This window comes from Dama dama, chromosome 19 (genome assembly GCF_033118175.1).
Source record: "Dama dama isolate Ldn47 chromosome 19, ASM3311817v1, whole genome shotgun sequence".
In the NCBI taxonomy this organism is placed as follows: domain Eukaryota; kingdom Metazoa; phylum Chordata; class Mammalia; order Artiodactyla; family Cervidae; genus Dama; species Dama dama.
Window position 1 is genome coordinate 49,174,274 of NC_083699.1, and position 15,433 is coordinate 49,189,706.

The 15,433-nt window shown below is 43.3% G+C and overlaps 1 protein-coding gene across 2 annotated transcripts in view; it reads left to right on the forward strand.

Annotated features, from left to right (window-relative positions):
* The window catches only part of SLC12A8 (solute carrier family 12 member 8), a 144,530-nt gene that overhangs the window by 82,497 nt on the left and 46,600 nt on the right, over positions 1–15,433 (forward strand). The window lies entirely within an intron of this gene.

A 15,433-nucleotide genomic window follows, 5' to 3' on the forward strand; every position in this document is an offset into this window, starting at 1 on the left:
GCTTGTATCCGTATAAAGACTTGTATATGAAAGTTCAAAGCAACTTAGTCTGTTAAAGTCCCAAACTGGAAGCAACTCAAATACTCATCAACAGGTGAATGGAGAGACAAATTATGGTATCACCACACAATCTAAAACTACTCAGCAATTAGAAAAAGTGAACTATTGATAACTTGTGACGATGTAGATGACTCTCAAAATAATGCTGCTGTGTGAAAAAAGTCCTTTTTAAAAAGATAAAATTATTTAAAAATCCATTTATATAAAATTCTAGAAAATGCAAACTACAGTAACAGGAAGCAGGTCAGTTAATACCTAGGAGTGGAGGTGAAGGGAGCAGGAGGGAGGCCAAGAAAATTTTGGGGGATGAAAAAATGTGTTTTTCACTGAGGTGATGGATTCCAAGTGTGTTCTTATCAAATTTTACAGACTGGTACACTTTAAACCTGCAGCTTATTGTATGTTAGTTATACCTCAGTAAAGCTGTTAAAATGTGGGAGGAAATTCTTGACTGTAGTCATACTTAACAGCTTCCCTGAATCCCGTTTCTCCCTCTGGCCACCGCCCCTTTCTCTCCCCTGCACAGCCGCAGCCTCTGCTCTCCCAGCCTCTTTCCTGCCTCCTGCTCTACTCGTCCACTCTCTCCTTTTGGAATTCCAGGCCTGTCTCTCCAGTGAAATGGTTCTTTCCAAAGTCATCAGTGGCTTCCACTCAGTTCAGTGGGTACTTAAAATTTCTCAGTGCATTTGACCTCTCAGCTGCGTTCCACTTTCTCCTTCATTTCTCGTACTTTCTATGATGTAGCACTCTCCTCTGACCTGCTTGATAGGGGCATCCTCTTCTGCCTGTCCATTCAATGTTGGGGTTCTTCAGGCTGTGCCTACTGTTTCCCTTGGGATCTCACTCATGCCCATTGTTCAGGGACTACCCACAATGCTGGCCATTCCCAGATTTATGCCTCCAGCCCCAACTTCTCTAAGCTTCACATCGTGTATTTAGGTCCTACATGACACCTTCTCTTGGTATCCTAGACTCAACATGTTCAGAACCCAGTCCATCCTATCAGCCCCAACCGGTTCTTCTCCTCCACTCCTGATCTCAGGGATGGCACTCTCATCCCCCCAATTGCTCAAGCTGGTAATGGGAAGTTACTTCTGACACCTTCCTCTAGCCAGGCTCCTCTGTCCGTGGGATTCTCCAGGCAAGAATACTGAAGTGGGTTGCCATTTCCTCCTCCAGGGGATCTTCCCAACCTCGGGATCAAACCGATGTCTCCTGTGTCTCCTGCATTGCAGGCAGATTCTTTACCCACTGAGCCATCGAGAAAGCCTCTTCCTTACCAGTCCCCTCCAAGTCCTGTGAATTTTACCTCCTAAATTTATTCGCCTTTACTCTCGCTTCCCTGTCTCTACCACCTGACCACTCTGCCCCAAGCTTCATTTCTCAGCTGCGTAGCTAAGGCAACTCCCAGTTGACACCCTTCCTCCCACACCCCCCGCCCCCAACTTTGAGGCTTGGTTGCAGGAAGGAGGCTGGAGCTAGGCCTTGGTGATGGCAGGTAGCATGCTGTTCTACAATCCAAGTGTGCCAGAAACAATGTGTTTCTTTCACCTTAATGAAGTGGAAAGAGTTGGTCTCTGACCCTAAGCCTTCAGTCTGCCAGGGTGGCTGGAAACTGACGTCAGTCATTCATCATGCCTCTGCCTTGCCCTGTCAGGTCTCAGGGTCTTACTAAGAACCAGGGCATGTCAGGGGCTCTGGCTGTTCATCATCTGTGCTCAGAGCCAGGCCCTCCCACAGTCCTGTCTGCAGATCCCTTTAGCTTTATGGTCTCTGCTGCTTCTGACCCACTTTTGGGGATGGAAAGTTTGTTGAACCTGGGAACCACGTGCCCTAGAGTCTGTGTACCTCTCGGACCCTCTTTCCTGAGGTCTCGCTGGATCCCACTGATGCTGCCAGGGAGTAGGCCTCAGGTCCTGTTGTTCAAATCCTGTGGGCCTTTCTCTTCCTGCCCCAGCGTGAGGGGCAGTCTTCTGTTCTAATACGGGGGACATTGCTGTCCAGGGCCAGCTTCGTGAGCATGAATTTATGCATTCACACTTGGTGGTAAGCTCAGAAGGACCCCACACTTGGTTTAATGCTTTGCTGTTGCTAAAATTCTTAATAATTTTTGAACAAGGGATTCTACATTTTTTTTTGCACTGGGCCTTACAAACAATGTAGCAAGTAGGTTTTGTCCCTGCCACGCTCTACCCAGTCACTCTGCAGACCTCCTCAGTTCAGTTCAGTTCAGGTCAGTCGCTCAGTCATGTCTGACTCTTTGCGACCCCATGAATCACAGCACACCAGGCCTCCCTGTCTTATCACCAACTCCTGGAGTTTACTCAAACTCATACCCATCGAGTCGGTGATGCCATCCAGCCATCTCGTCCTCTATCGTCCCCTTCTCCTCCTGCCTCCAGTCCCTCCTAGCATCAGGGTCTTTTCCAATGAGTCAACTCTTCACATGAGGTGGCCAAAGTATTGGAGTTTCAGCTTCAGCATCAGTCCTTCCAATGAACACCCAGGACTGATCTCCTTTAGGATGGACTGGTTGGATCTCCTTGCAGTCCAAAGGACTCTCAAGAGTCTTCTATAACACCATAGTTCAAAAGCATCAATTTTTCGGCGCTCAGCTTTCCTCACAGTCCAACTCTCCTAGACCCTCTCAAATCACTTAAGGGCCCAGCCTTTTGAGAAACAGAGCCCAAAACAATGTGAAAAGTCTGCTTCTTCCCTGCCACATATTTCCTCCAAGACAATAAAATAAAGGTCACGTTCCTTTTGAATAGACAGAAAAGGAAAGGGGGTGGGGATGAAATACACAAAGAAGAAAATTTTTGAAAATTTTTAACATTAACATCTGAAAATATTTTCTAGCCCCTTCTACTCCCCATTCCCCCACACTTTGCCCCTCCGCCACACATTCAAGAGGCTTCCCACCTGAGCATTTGCTTCCTTGGGCCTGGCAGGGAGTCCTGATGCCAGGTCAAATCCTTGCTTGCAGGTGCCAGGTTAGCAGTTCCAGCTAAAGCAGGGCCGTGGTCCTTTGAGGCAGGCAGTACCACCAGGATGTTGCCTCCGGTACGTGACCCTATCAGGTCCCCTCCCAGCTTCTCCCATGGCTTCCCTCCCTTTTATTTGCAGGCCTTGCATCTTGTAACAGAGGGAATGCCTGGCCTGAGTGAAGGGCCTGGGATGACGAGCCTTCCCTCTGGTGCTTCACCCTTCAGTAAGGAATCAGCAGTGGCCTGAGGTTGGAAGATACCACTCAGGAGCCCAGAATTTGAGCTGGACTACCATTTGAGATCAGCCAGTCCAGCGACTCTCAACTTTTTATCTTTTAATCCATGTTCGTTTTTGTTAATCATACTGAAAACCTTATTACACTGGAAATTCTGTGCCTCCCTGGACCAGAAGGAGTATCTTGGTCCTTTCTTTGAGAAAGATTCTACCTAAGAAGATTAGCCAAGCTCCTTTATTTTCTGTGGCTTAAATTATGAAGGTATTGTTTGGTAATATTCCAAATATAAAATTATAATATTGAAAGAACTGTCTACACAGGCCTCTTTTACCCCACGTCTCTTAAGGGATGTGCTTTTCTGCCTCCCCTGGCCCCATCCCCACCCTCCACAACCCCGTCTGGGCCCAACCAAGTTGAGAATCACTGATCTGGGAAATGAGCACAGAGGAGTTTATGAAGGGTTGCGGAAGGTCACCCAGCTAATTAGTGACCAGAGTTGTGAGGAGAAACACACTGACTGAAACTGCCTACTCTCATCAGGCACCATAGTAACCATTCCTGTGAGTTATTTTACAACAGGAGGTCCCGGTAAGGAATACGGAACTAAAAAGCCACCAACAACCAGTAGAATTTGGGAAAGATCAAAAGGAGATACTCATGTCCCACTGACCTCCCAGAATCCTCCTTGTTAGAATCCATCTTGGCTGAGCAATGTGTGCACCACCAGGAAGGGCCCTGAGTCAGAATGATTGGCCAGAGACAGCCCAGAAACTAATCCCATCACCATAAAACCCAAGACTGAGAGCCACATGGCAGAGCAGGTCTCCTGGGTTCCCTGGCCCTCCTGCTCTTCACCCAGGCGCCCCTTCCCAGTGAAGTCTCTTGCTTTATCAGCACATGTCGCCTCTGACAATTCTTTTCTGAGTGTTAAGACAAGAGCCCACTTTCAAGCCCTGGAAGGGGTCCCCCCTCTGCAACAGAGCTGGGCTACCATCCCTCTGTAAAGGGTTGCCTCTCCTGGCTATCTCTGTTTTCCAGGGGCCCCAGTGTAAACACAGTAGACAGGACAGGCAATTTGTATCCCTTGGCTTTCCCCTGGCAGATGTTCCATTAAGCTATGAAAAGCATGGATGATTGGCAGTTTCCATGGTGATGGATTTGCCAAGGATTAGCTCTGAGTGAGTCATGGCTGGGGCTCCCTCCAACGCCATCCTCTCCTGGAACAAGAGAACCTCCAGGCTGTGAGAGGGGAGAGGAGGAAGAACAGACACTTTCAGTCCCCCGACCCTGCGTCCTCATCTCTGACCAGTGACATGTTATTTAGGTTACTCTAGAGATTTTATCCTGGGGGTGGGAGACTTCCTGGGGAGAGTAGCTGAAGCCTAGGTTTCAGTGGCTCCTCTGGATTTAGGAAGCAAGGTCTTCTGTCAGTTCTCCTCTCTGCACTCCACCACACCCTGTGGTGGTGGCTGCAGGGTGGGGCTGGGACCTTGGAATAGACTCTGCATTTAGTTTCCCAAAGCACTTTCCTTCTCTGAGCTATACCACCAAACTTTCTCTGAAAAACAATCTCTCCCTATAGGTATTCATACACACACATAGCCACTCTGGGAATCTGGGACCACAATACATGGAGGAACTAGAAAATGGAAATTCACTGGGATTAATACCATTGTGGAAGTTGTGTAACCCTTGTCCCCAAATTTCAAACTCCTTCTGGAAGGGATAAGGGCCTCTTGTGGTTGACCACACCCAGCATCAAAATGTATGGGGGAAACCAGCAGCCTTTACCAGAATGTCCACGCTTACCTTTGTGGTCAGGAGCCCTGCTATTTCTGTGAGGTCCTTTGGCCTCCCTGGACCTGATCCTATCTCCCCCAACTCTGCACACATACACACACTCTGAGAAGTTCTGGAATCTTCTGGGCTCTTCTGGATTGGCTGGCTGTCTCTGGCACCCTCAGCTCTAGGCATCCATGCTGGCTTTGCCTTCAGCCTACCTCTACATTCCTTCTCTCCCAATGTATCCCCAGGCCTCCTCCTAAGTTATGTGTTCTTGTGGGTGAGAGAACAAGGACCTGCTGGACCAGAATGAGGTCTTGTTTTAAGGAACAGAGAGCCTGAGGAAGGACAGTCTGGGGATGGGACTCACCCCACTGCATTCTGATGGGCCTGTGAGCACGAACAGAAGAGAAGGGAGCTTTATAATTATTATATATGTTTATTTTTGTAATTTCATTTATAGAATTTATGATTTTATCAAATTAGTACAGTATCTATAATAATTATCATTACAATAGCCTACAACATCAGGCACTGTGCTGAACACTTCATAGTCTTTCATTTAAACCTCATCATGATGCCAGTGCTTCTATCAGATGCAGATTTACCATCAAGCTAATGAAGCCTGGGTTTTCAGGGTCCCTTGGTTGAATGACCTCTTTCTAAAGTTCCACTCCTAATTTCATATTCACAACTTTGTATTTTTAAAAAGTTTTAGGCCGCATGGAACCTGTATCCTTCCATGGGTTCTATTATTAATCCATCTTACACATGAGGAAACAATGACACAAGAGGTGATTTCCCAAGGTCACCCAACAAAAAATGGTGAACCCCATTGCTTCCCACGTGCTTTGGCAAGGATGCTGGAAAAGAGGACATACGTTTGTCTGGAGCTGTCCTCGACCCAGAAGTCAACAAATTGTGCTGGAATCCCAGGGTTTGAATGTCCCATTATTCGACACAGTCTGTCTCAGCAGCATCTCTAAGGCATTGCGAGGGTGGAGTACTGACTAGTTCTGCCTAAGAACAGAGTGAAGAGGGGATGAAAGATTCCTACCTTAACAGCTAAACAAACCAATCAGCCAGGTGTGGGGAAGCAGTGGGGCTTTGACAATTAGGTGAAAGGTAAGGAGGGGCAGCTAGAGTGCTTAGGAACCCAGGGGAGTTCTGAGTGAGGAAGGGAGCCCATCTTCCCAAAATGGACATTCAAAAATTTTTTTTTTATTGTAGTGTAGTTGATGTACAATGTTGTGTGAATTACAGGTATACAGCAAAGTGCATCAGTTATACATATACATATATCCACTCTGTTTTTTTTAGATTCTTTCCCCATATAGACCATTGAGTAGAGTTCCCTGTGCTATACAGCAGGTTCTTATTAGTTATCTATTTTATAGATAATCATGTGTATATGTCAGTCCTAATCTCCCAGTTTATCCCACCCTCAACCCCCAAGTGGACATTTATTTAGCACCTGCTAGTTGCCAGGCACCATGCTAGGTGCCTTATAGATGTTCCTTCTAGCTTTACAGCAGTCCTGCAAAGTACATAATCTTATCCCCATTTGCAAATGGGGAGACCGAGGCTCAGAGCTACATTACCTTCAAACAACAAAATGCGGAAGATAAGATTAAGTCACTTTAGTGCATGGATATTCTACTTTAATGAAAAAGAAAAATAATAAATTTATGAACTTAAAAAAAGAAACAAAAGGCAACAGAGAAACAATCTCTAAATGGAAAGGGAAAATTGAAGGTTTCTGAGGTCACAGATTTGGATAGAGAAGCTCCCAGGAGGAAGTTTGGAAGTTCCTTAAGTAAGAGTGAGTAGTTCTTTAATGACCAACCAACAGAAACCAGGAAAGTCTAGGATGTGATTAGATGTTTTTCTTTAAAAAAATTATTTACTTATTTATTTATTTTTGACTGCGCTGGGTCTTTGTTGCTGTGTGCAGGCTTTCTCTAGTTTTGGCAAGCAGGGGCTATCCTTCATTGTGGTGCACAGGCTTCTCACTGCGGTGGCTTCTCTTGTAGAGCATGGACTCTAGGACATGTGGGCTCAGTAGCTGCAGCTCGAGGGCTCTACTAGAGTGCGGGCTCAGTAGTTGTGGTACACAGGCTTCATTGCCCTGTGGCATGTGGGATCTTCCGGGACTGGGGATCAAACCCAAGTCCCGTGCATTGACAGGCAAATTCTTAACCACTGGACCACAGGGAAAAGTGAAGTCGCTCAGTCATGTCCGACTCTTTGCAACCCCAGCGACTGTAGCCTACCAAGCTCCTCCGTACATGGGATTTTCCAGGCAAGAGTACTGGAGTGGGTTGCCATTTCCTTCTCCAGGGGATCTTCCCAACGCAGGGATCGAACCCCGGTCTCCCGCATTGCAGGCAGATGCTTGACCCGGAAGCCCCAGGGTTTTTTTTTCATTGTTTCCTTGTTGTCAGTCACTATGTCATGTCTGACTGTGACACCATGGACTGAAGCACTCCAAGCTTCCTTCACCATCTCCCGGAGTTTTCTCAAACTCATGTCCATTGAGTCAGTGATACCATCCAACCTTGTTCTCTGTTGCTCCCTTCTCCTCCTGCCTTCAATGTTTCCCAGCATCAGGGTCTTTTCCAATGTGTCAGCTCTTCACATCAAGTGGCTAAAGTATTGGAGCTTCAACATCAGGCCCCTTCAGGGTTGATTTCCTTTAGGACTGATTGATTTGATCTACTTGCTGTCCAAGGGACTCTTAAGAGGCTTCTCCAGCACTACAATTTGAAAGCATAAATTCTTCAGGGCTCCATGTTCTTTATGGTCCAACTTTCATATCCATACATGACTACTAGAAAAACTATAACTTTGACTATACCGACCCCAGGATCAAACCTGCTCCTCCTGTGTCCCTGCATTCCAGGTGAATTCTTTACCCATTGAGCCATTGGGGAAGCTTTTTTTTTCCTTAAGAATTCTCATTTTCAGGATCAAAAAAGAAAATAGGGTGGGAGTGGGATTAAGATAACAGGCAAGAGGTGAAGACTTTGATCTCTGTGCCCTATGGTTGATGAAGGGGGCAGCAAGAAAAGGCAGAGGACCACTATCTTGCAGATGCTGGTAAGTGGTTAATTGACATTTATCCTGGTTATTTTTATCAATAGCTGATTTTAGAGATGTTTAAAGGATCAGTTCCTCTCCTGACCGTCCACATCTGTTGTCACAGATATTTGAGCCAGGGTGCCAAGCCAACCCCCAGTTCACCTGGTGCCACACAACCAGACTGTGAGGTTAATGGCCGTGCTCAGAAAGGTCTGGATGGTGCTGGAGGTTTAACCTCCTCACCATCACTCTCACGTGTGAAAGCTGAGTCAGTGAAGAGATGTAAAAGGCCTTAGGACTAGGATGGAAGACCAAGTCAGAAGGCTTTACCTGTATGAAGGAACCTGTTACTTAAGTCACGTGGTCACAAGATGCAGCCCATATCATCATCCTGATATAGGGCAAGGACGTGGTTTGGGGTAAAGCAAATTAAGTGTTTCCTGGAACTGGCAGCTTAAGACCAACGAGGAGGGGAAATGCCCTGGACCAGGACAGACTAGTGATTCAGAACTGGTGACGGAAATTGCTGTAGGAAAACCAATGTGTGGTGCTGATTATAACTGATTATAAGTAGTGCTGATTACAACTAAGTTCAGCACTCTTGTGGGGGCGGTAGCCTCAAATTAATCATGCCATTACTCTGTTTTAAAAAGAAAAATCCAAAAAGAGCATGGGTGTTAGGAAGAAATGGAGAGACTGTGTGATGTGGAGGAAATAACATGACTTGAATTAAGGAAACTTCAAAATGAATTCTGCTGGTTCTGCAAGCAGCTAGCTTGAAAACATGATCAAAATTGCTTCCCCTCTTGGGGCCTCAGTTTCCTCATCTGTGAAATAAAAGGCCAGAGTCGATAATCTCTAAGATACCTTCCAGCTTTAAGAATTGTTGATTCTAAATAGCCACTTTAAAGATTTTTAGGAAGCCTGCCAAAAAGAGTATAAAGATCAAATAGGAATTACAAAATGGACACTTGGTGTTTTCCAATGATTAAAATGTTTCATTTTTTAAAAATGTTGAATGTCAAAAAAGTTTTGGGAAATAGTGTGTGCTGCATTTCTCTTCTTAGAAAAATGGACAATGAAAATTAGAATGTTGTATAGTAAGTCCAGCAGTAAGAATCTCTCTAATATTGTTTAATCAAGGTTTTTCCTACTGTTATCTTTTTAAACTGTGGAACCTTTTTTTAGGGGGGGCATTATTTGTAAATATCACTGAGAAATAATACCCATTCTACTATTTCTCCCCTAAATCTAGCTCTAACATTAATAATACTTTTAAATTATAGCAGAAGCAGAAAGAAAGGTAACTAGGGAATCTCTATAATACCTGATAAGCATGGGTGAAAAAATATGAAATCAAAATAACTTTTCTGGATCTAACTGGTAAGCAAGACATTTATAGTCCACCAGAACTAGAGATCATCTGCTCAAGAATTATGTAGTCGTGCAAGGGCACGAGTAACAGTGTGCAAACCAATCTAACAGGTGTGCCTGGAACACACAGGGGAGTCACCCCGAGGCTTCCTGTCTGGAGTGCAAGTTACTGCCATTTCCTTGTCTCTGGAGTTTTGTGTTCATGGTACTGACTGCCTATTTTCTGGCTTGCCTGTTTTGTCTCAAAAGCCCACTTCCTGGCTGTCTGGGTCTGGTCCATTCCTGAGGGTGTCCTGTCTCAGTGTCAGCTGTTTCTGCTCCCACTGACCAGGATTCCCACATGCCCCATACCAGGCCAGCTACTGGGACCTCTAATTAAAGGCAGGGTCATCACTGTGCAAGGGATTGTGGAGAGAGAAGAAAAGGGCATTTGTTATGAATACAGAACCTTTATGGAAGCAGGAAGCCATTAGGATTAATCAATCACTTTCCTAGACAGAAGCGCCTATGGCAAGGGAGTTCTTGTGGCTCCTTATTTCTTAACTTTTGTAAATGATCTGAAGGAAGGCCTACAGAACGACATGACAAACTAGAGGAGGTACGAAAACGGCAAAGAATACATAGCAGTATGCAAGCTTGCATACTTGTAAAGCTGAATGAATGGGCATAGAATTGCCAGGGGCTTGGGGGCAGAATAAAGTCATTGCCAAAGGTAGGAAGCCAGGTAGGTAAGACGCCGGTAAACCTGGTGACAGGTGAGAACCTTGGCAGAGGTTCAGAAGTTGGGAGATTCAGAAAGAGATGGTGTTAATGGACGAAGTTAGTGGGCCCTGAGTATCAGGTAGACGTGGAGATCTGGCCAGGGCTGGCCTTGGCTGTCAGACTCTTTTAGCAGCCAGCCCAAGCCCTTGAGCAGAGGCTCGGTGACAGGATATGGTCCCACGAGCTGTGGTCAGAGTATAGGCAGGTCCTTGGCCTTGCTTTCTTGATCCAAATAAAACCTGTATGTGATTAAAAAAAAAAAAATAGTGCAGAGGTTCTTGTAACATAAAGCAATAGTCTCTCAGCCCACCCTCTCTCCTCCTCCAATCTTACCACCCAAGAACCCCTGTATAGGGGCAACCATTTTTAGTCATTTTTAGTACTTCAGGAGCTAACTGCATTACCAAGCAATATGCCTATATCTGAGCTTCCCTGGTGGCTCAGTGGTAAAGAATCCATGGCTAAAGAATCCCACCTGCAGTGAGGGATCTGCAGGTGATGTAGGTTGGATCCCTGAGTTGGAAAGATCGCCTGGAGGAAGGCATGACAACCTGCTCCCATGTTCTTGCCTGAAGAATCCCATTGACAGAGGACCTGGTGGGTTATGGCCCAGAGGGTCTGAAAGAGTTGAACACAACTGAAGTGACTTAGCCTACATCTACATGCTTATATCTATAACTTGATAATCAAAGTCACGTGTAATTTATTGACTCCATGGTAAGAAATGTAGAGGGTTTAGCTTCCTTACATGTTCCTCTATCCACTTAACAATTTTTAATAGTCATATTTTAATTTCTAGTTATTTTTTAAATTGTTTTTATAACTTTAAATAATATGTTTAAGTCTCTGTTATCCATCCTAGGCTATATCTCTTCACTGCTTATTGTTGGTGTGGAAAATTAATATTCTGTGTTGTGTTTTAAGAGTAATATATTAGGGTCTTATTTATTTCATGTGTAAAGTATTTTTACAAGGAATGTTTTAGTTATCTTAAAGGAATCCCCGATTTTAAGGGATTCTGAATAATCCTTTTATATTTGTGTTTTAGAGCAATATCAGGGAAGCTATGACAAGTTGATGACTAGCAGGTAAAGAGGAAAATCTCATGAAAGCTGTAATTTACAACTTGCAGTGAACAAACACAGTTTCACACATACACACACACACACATACACCTTCTCTCTCTCTATTAAAAAAGTTTTTTTCTTTTTTGCCTTTAGGTTACAAGTCAACCGGTTTTTGAACTTCAAAGACAAGCTGTTCAATATTCTTGGAAATTTCTTTGCTCCTCTTAGCAAACACTTAGAAACTCCCCTTTATGATGACAAAATACAGAATAAATTCTAGCATTAACTTTAAATTTATTGCAGCTTGTATATAAATATTTGCTGGCCATTTCCTTATTGATCTAACAAATTTAATGGCTGACTCACATTTCACGTTTTCTTATTAAACTAACTGAAGCTTGTAACATTCAGCCAGTCCTGAGTGAAGATCCTGGGACTTTTGTTTCCCACACTACAACAACAAAAATATGAGTCCCTTTCCTCTTTCTAGTTTTCTTTTTTCTTTTCATTTCTTATTAGCTGTTAGCTATAGCTTTACTGTTACTTTGTCAAGGTAGATATTATTTGTATTCTACTTTGCGCCTAAAGTTAAGTCCTCTGGGCTGGCTATGTCTATGACTATGACCATGTAGTTGTGGTTCCCTGAAGACCAAAGTGATGGGCTAGAATTCCACTTCCTTGGCTGCATCTGACATGGCCCTTGTGTCATTTAGGGGAGAATGTTCCTAATATAATTGCCAAATGGATTAACTTTAAGACTTTTTTTTTATTAGTTTTTTAAAGTCATGTCCTATTTTAGTTTCCTTCATATTTACATGTTGGCTTTCTTATTTGCTTCTCCTCGAGTTTCAATAAGTATTTTCTCTTGTTGCCAAAATATGCAGTTGGCAAATCTTTAAAATAATTCATAGTGTCCTTTGTGTTGAATCCAGTTCTTATCCAGAGGCATTCCTATTGGGGTCTCCATTCTTCTGCTTCAGTCCCTGCTGGTTTCTCTGCTGCACAACTGCACAACTATTATTCTGGGACTTTTATTAACTCCTGAATTATCACCACTGCTTTCTGAATCTTCTGTTTTTCTCCTTCATAGCTTATATCCTCATTTTACTGGAGTCCTTGCTTTAGTTTCTTCCTTGGAAATGATGTGTGGGAGGTAAATTTTCTGAGCCCTTCTTTGCTTAACTTTACTTTCACTTAATTGATAATCTGGCTAAAACTCTAGTTTCAAAATAGTTTTTCCACAGAATTTAAAAATCAATGCTCCATTGTTTTCTAGCATTCACTGTTGCTGCTGAGAAGTCTGATGCCAGTCTAATTTTTATTCCTTTGTAACTGTTCGGTTTTTATCTTTGAAAATATTTAGCATTTCTCCTGAAATTGCACAATGATACATTTAGGTGTGGGCCTTTTTGTTGTTTACTTTATGGGATATTTCAACCTGAAGACTTGTGTCTTCTTCAGGTTGAAGACATTTATTTCTGTTGTTTACCTGCTTATTTTATTTTCTCTGTTCTCTCTTTCTGGACCTCCTGTTAGTTGGATATTGTAACTCCAAGTTTTTGTCTGTGTTTCTCCTAGTCTTTGCTCAAAATTTCTACCCCTTTGTCTTTCTGTTCTAAATTCTGGGATATTTACTTAACTTTATCTTCTAGATATTCCACTGCATTTTTAGTTTTAGTAATCATGTTTTTAATTTTAGTGATCATGTTTTTAATTTCCAAAAGTCTTTTTCTTGTTCTTAGATTATTTTTTGTTTTTCATAGCATCTTGCTTTATAGGTAGAATATTCTTCTTGGATGTTTACGGAGCTACTAATTAGTATTTTCTTCAAAATTTTCTTCTGTGTCCTGATTTTTATGTTTCTTCCAGCCCAGGTTGTTCTGTTTTTATCAAGCATGTGTTTGTGTATTTGTTGCTAATTTTTGTTATACACTTGACAATCTTTGGTTGCTGGTGTGGATCTCCTACTATAGTGTATGGGGGTCTGTCTCCCTGATGGGGTTCTTCCTTCTTGAAAGGGTTGACAGCAGCACGTTTGTGGGTATGTCTGGCTCTTGAGGAGAGCTTCATCTGGATTGTGAATATCCATACTAGTGGTCCTGGTTTTCCTTGGGCAGTTTATTTAGATACTCTAGAAAAGCATTCCAAGGTTTTCTTTTCCTTTCGTTTTAGTACTCTGTATCATTTTATCCATTTTCTATGTTCCAGATATTTGGGGAAACTTTTCATCTACTTGTGGCTCCCCCTCCAAATCCTCTTTTTTTTAGGCATGCATCCATTTTCCCCTTTTACTGCCCTTTTAATAGGATCTTGGGAGGGAGAGGACTGAGAATAAAGAAAATGTGCCCGACATGCCATTTTAAACAAACAAAAAACATTTAAGAATTACTTCCTTATTTCACAATGATCACTATAGGAAATTGAGAAAGTAGAGATAAACGACAAAATAAAAAATGATCTGTTTTTCCATCACCCAGAAATAACATTATTTTGAATATGTTCTAGTTCCTTTTTCATTTTTCTACACATCTATTTATCTGTTTTTTTTTTCCCACAACAATAAGATCATACTGTATGTTCTGCTTTCAGATATGCCTCTGAAATTGAAACAATAGTTCTTTTTGTATCACAACATATTCTTGATATTATTGGAGGGCTGGTATATATTGAAAGGTGTATCATCACTTATTTAGCCAGTCCTCTATGTGGCTCAGATGGTGAAGAATTTGCCTGCAATGCAGGAGACCCAGGTTTGAACTCTGGGTAGGGAAGATCTCCTGGGGAAGGAAATAGCAACCCACTCCAGTGTTCTTGCCTGGAGAATTCCATGGACAGAGAGCCTTGTGGGCCACAGTCCATAGGATTGCAAAGAGTTGGACACGACTAAATGACTAACACACACACTACTTTTAAACATTAGATTGTTTATAATTTTCACCACTCTATATATACAAGCATTTATAAACATTTTTGGATAAATCTTTACTTATATCCTTGACTGTTTACTTAGGATACAACCGTAGTAGTGGAATTGCTGGATCAAAATGTATGCAGTCCTCTTCCTTGGTTCAGCATTTGCGGTAGTCTTTGAAATAGCTTCTCTTTAACTTTCTGGGCCTAAACTTTCACTTTACTTCACTGCACTTGAGTTCCCTCAAGCATTATAGCAGAGGTGTTAAGAGATCAATTTTCCGAATCACACAGACCAAGGCTGAATCTTAGCTTTGCTACTTACTAAATATGTGACCTTAAGCTATTTTAATTTACTTCTTTTAGCACTAGTTTCCTTGTCTATAAAATGGGGGAAATAATTCTACTTTTCTGATGTGGTTGTTGTGAGGATTAAATGAGATTAAAAAAAAAAAGGCATGAAAAGCACTTAACACAGGCCCTGTCAGGTTCAAAGTGTTCATAAATCCATATTGATGGAGTTGGACCCATTCCTCTCCCCAAACCCATGCAAAATGTCCTTCGAGACCACATTCACAATGCACCCACTCCTGTGGACTTGCAGAGCACATGTGGGCTGGATCCATGTGATGCTCAGCACATGCTGTCTTGCTGGTTTCCTGCCTGTGTTTGTTTGGACCACAACGATGTCCCTCCCATCACGACTACGTGCTTTTCATGAGTGTTCATGAGGAATAGAGTCCACGGTGAAGAGGAGCTTGCCCCTCAGTGTTGGTAGCATCAAGATGGTTTGTTGGAATCTGTTTAGAGCCTTTTGGCAGCTCAGGAGCTTTGAACATGGCTGCTGACTGAATATTGGATGAAATGTGTCTCTGGGGCCCCTGAACCCCAGTGTAGTCTGGGGGTGGCAGAGGAAAAGAACTCTGCTGAGCAGGCAGGGGCGGTGCTTTGCTAAGGCTGAGTCTCTCCTGGGTGTTGTCTGGCTGGAAGGCGGAGCTCAGAGCTCAGCATGTGGCCTTGGGACCTTTGTGTGGCCTGCCAGCCGCCTCCCTGGCCCTCATTACTTTGCACTGGGCCATAAGATGCTTTTGTCGCCAGTTAGGCTCTCCTCCTGAGCATCAGCCAACCCACAAAAGTCCCTTTCACGCCTTGAGGATGCCTCCCCAGTTGCCAG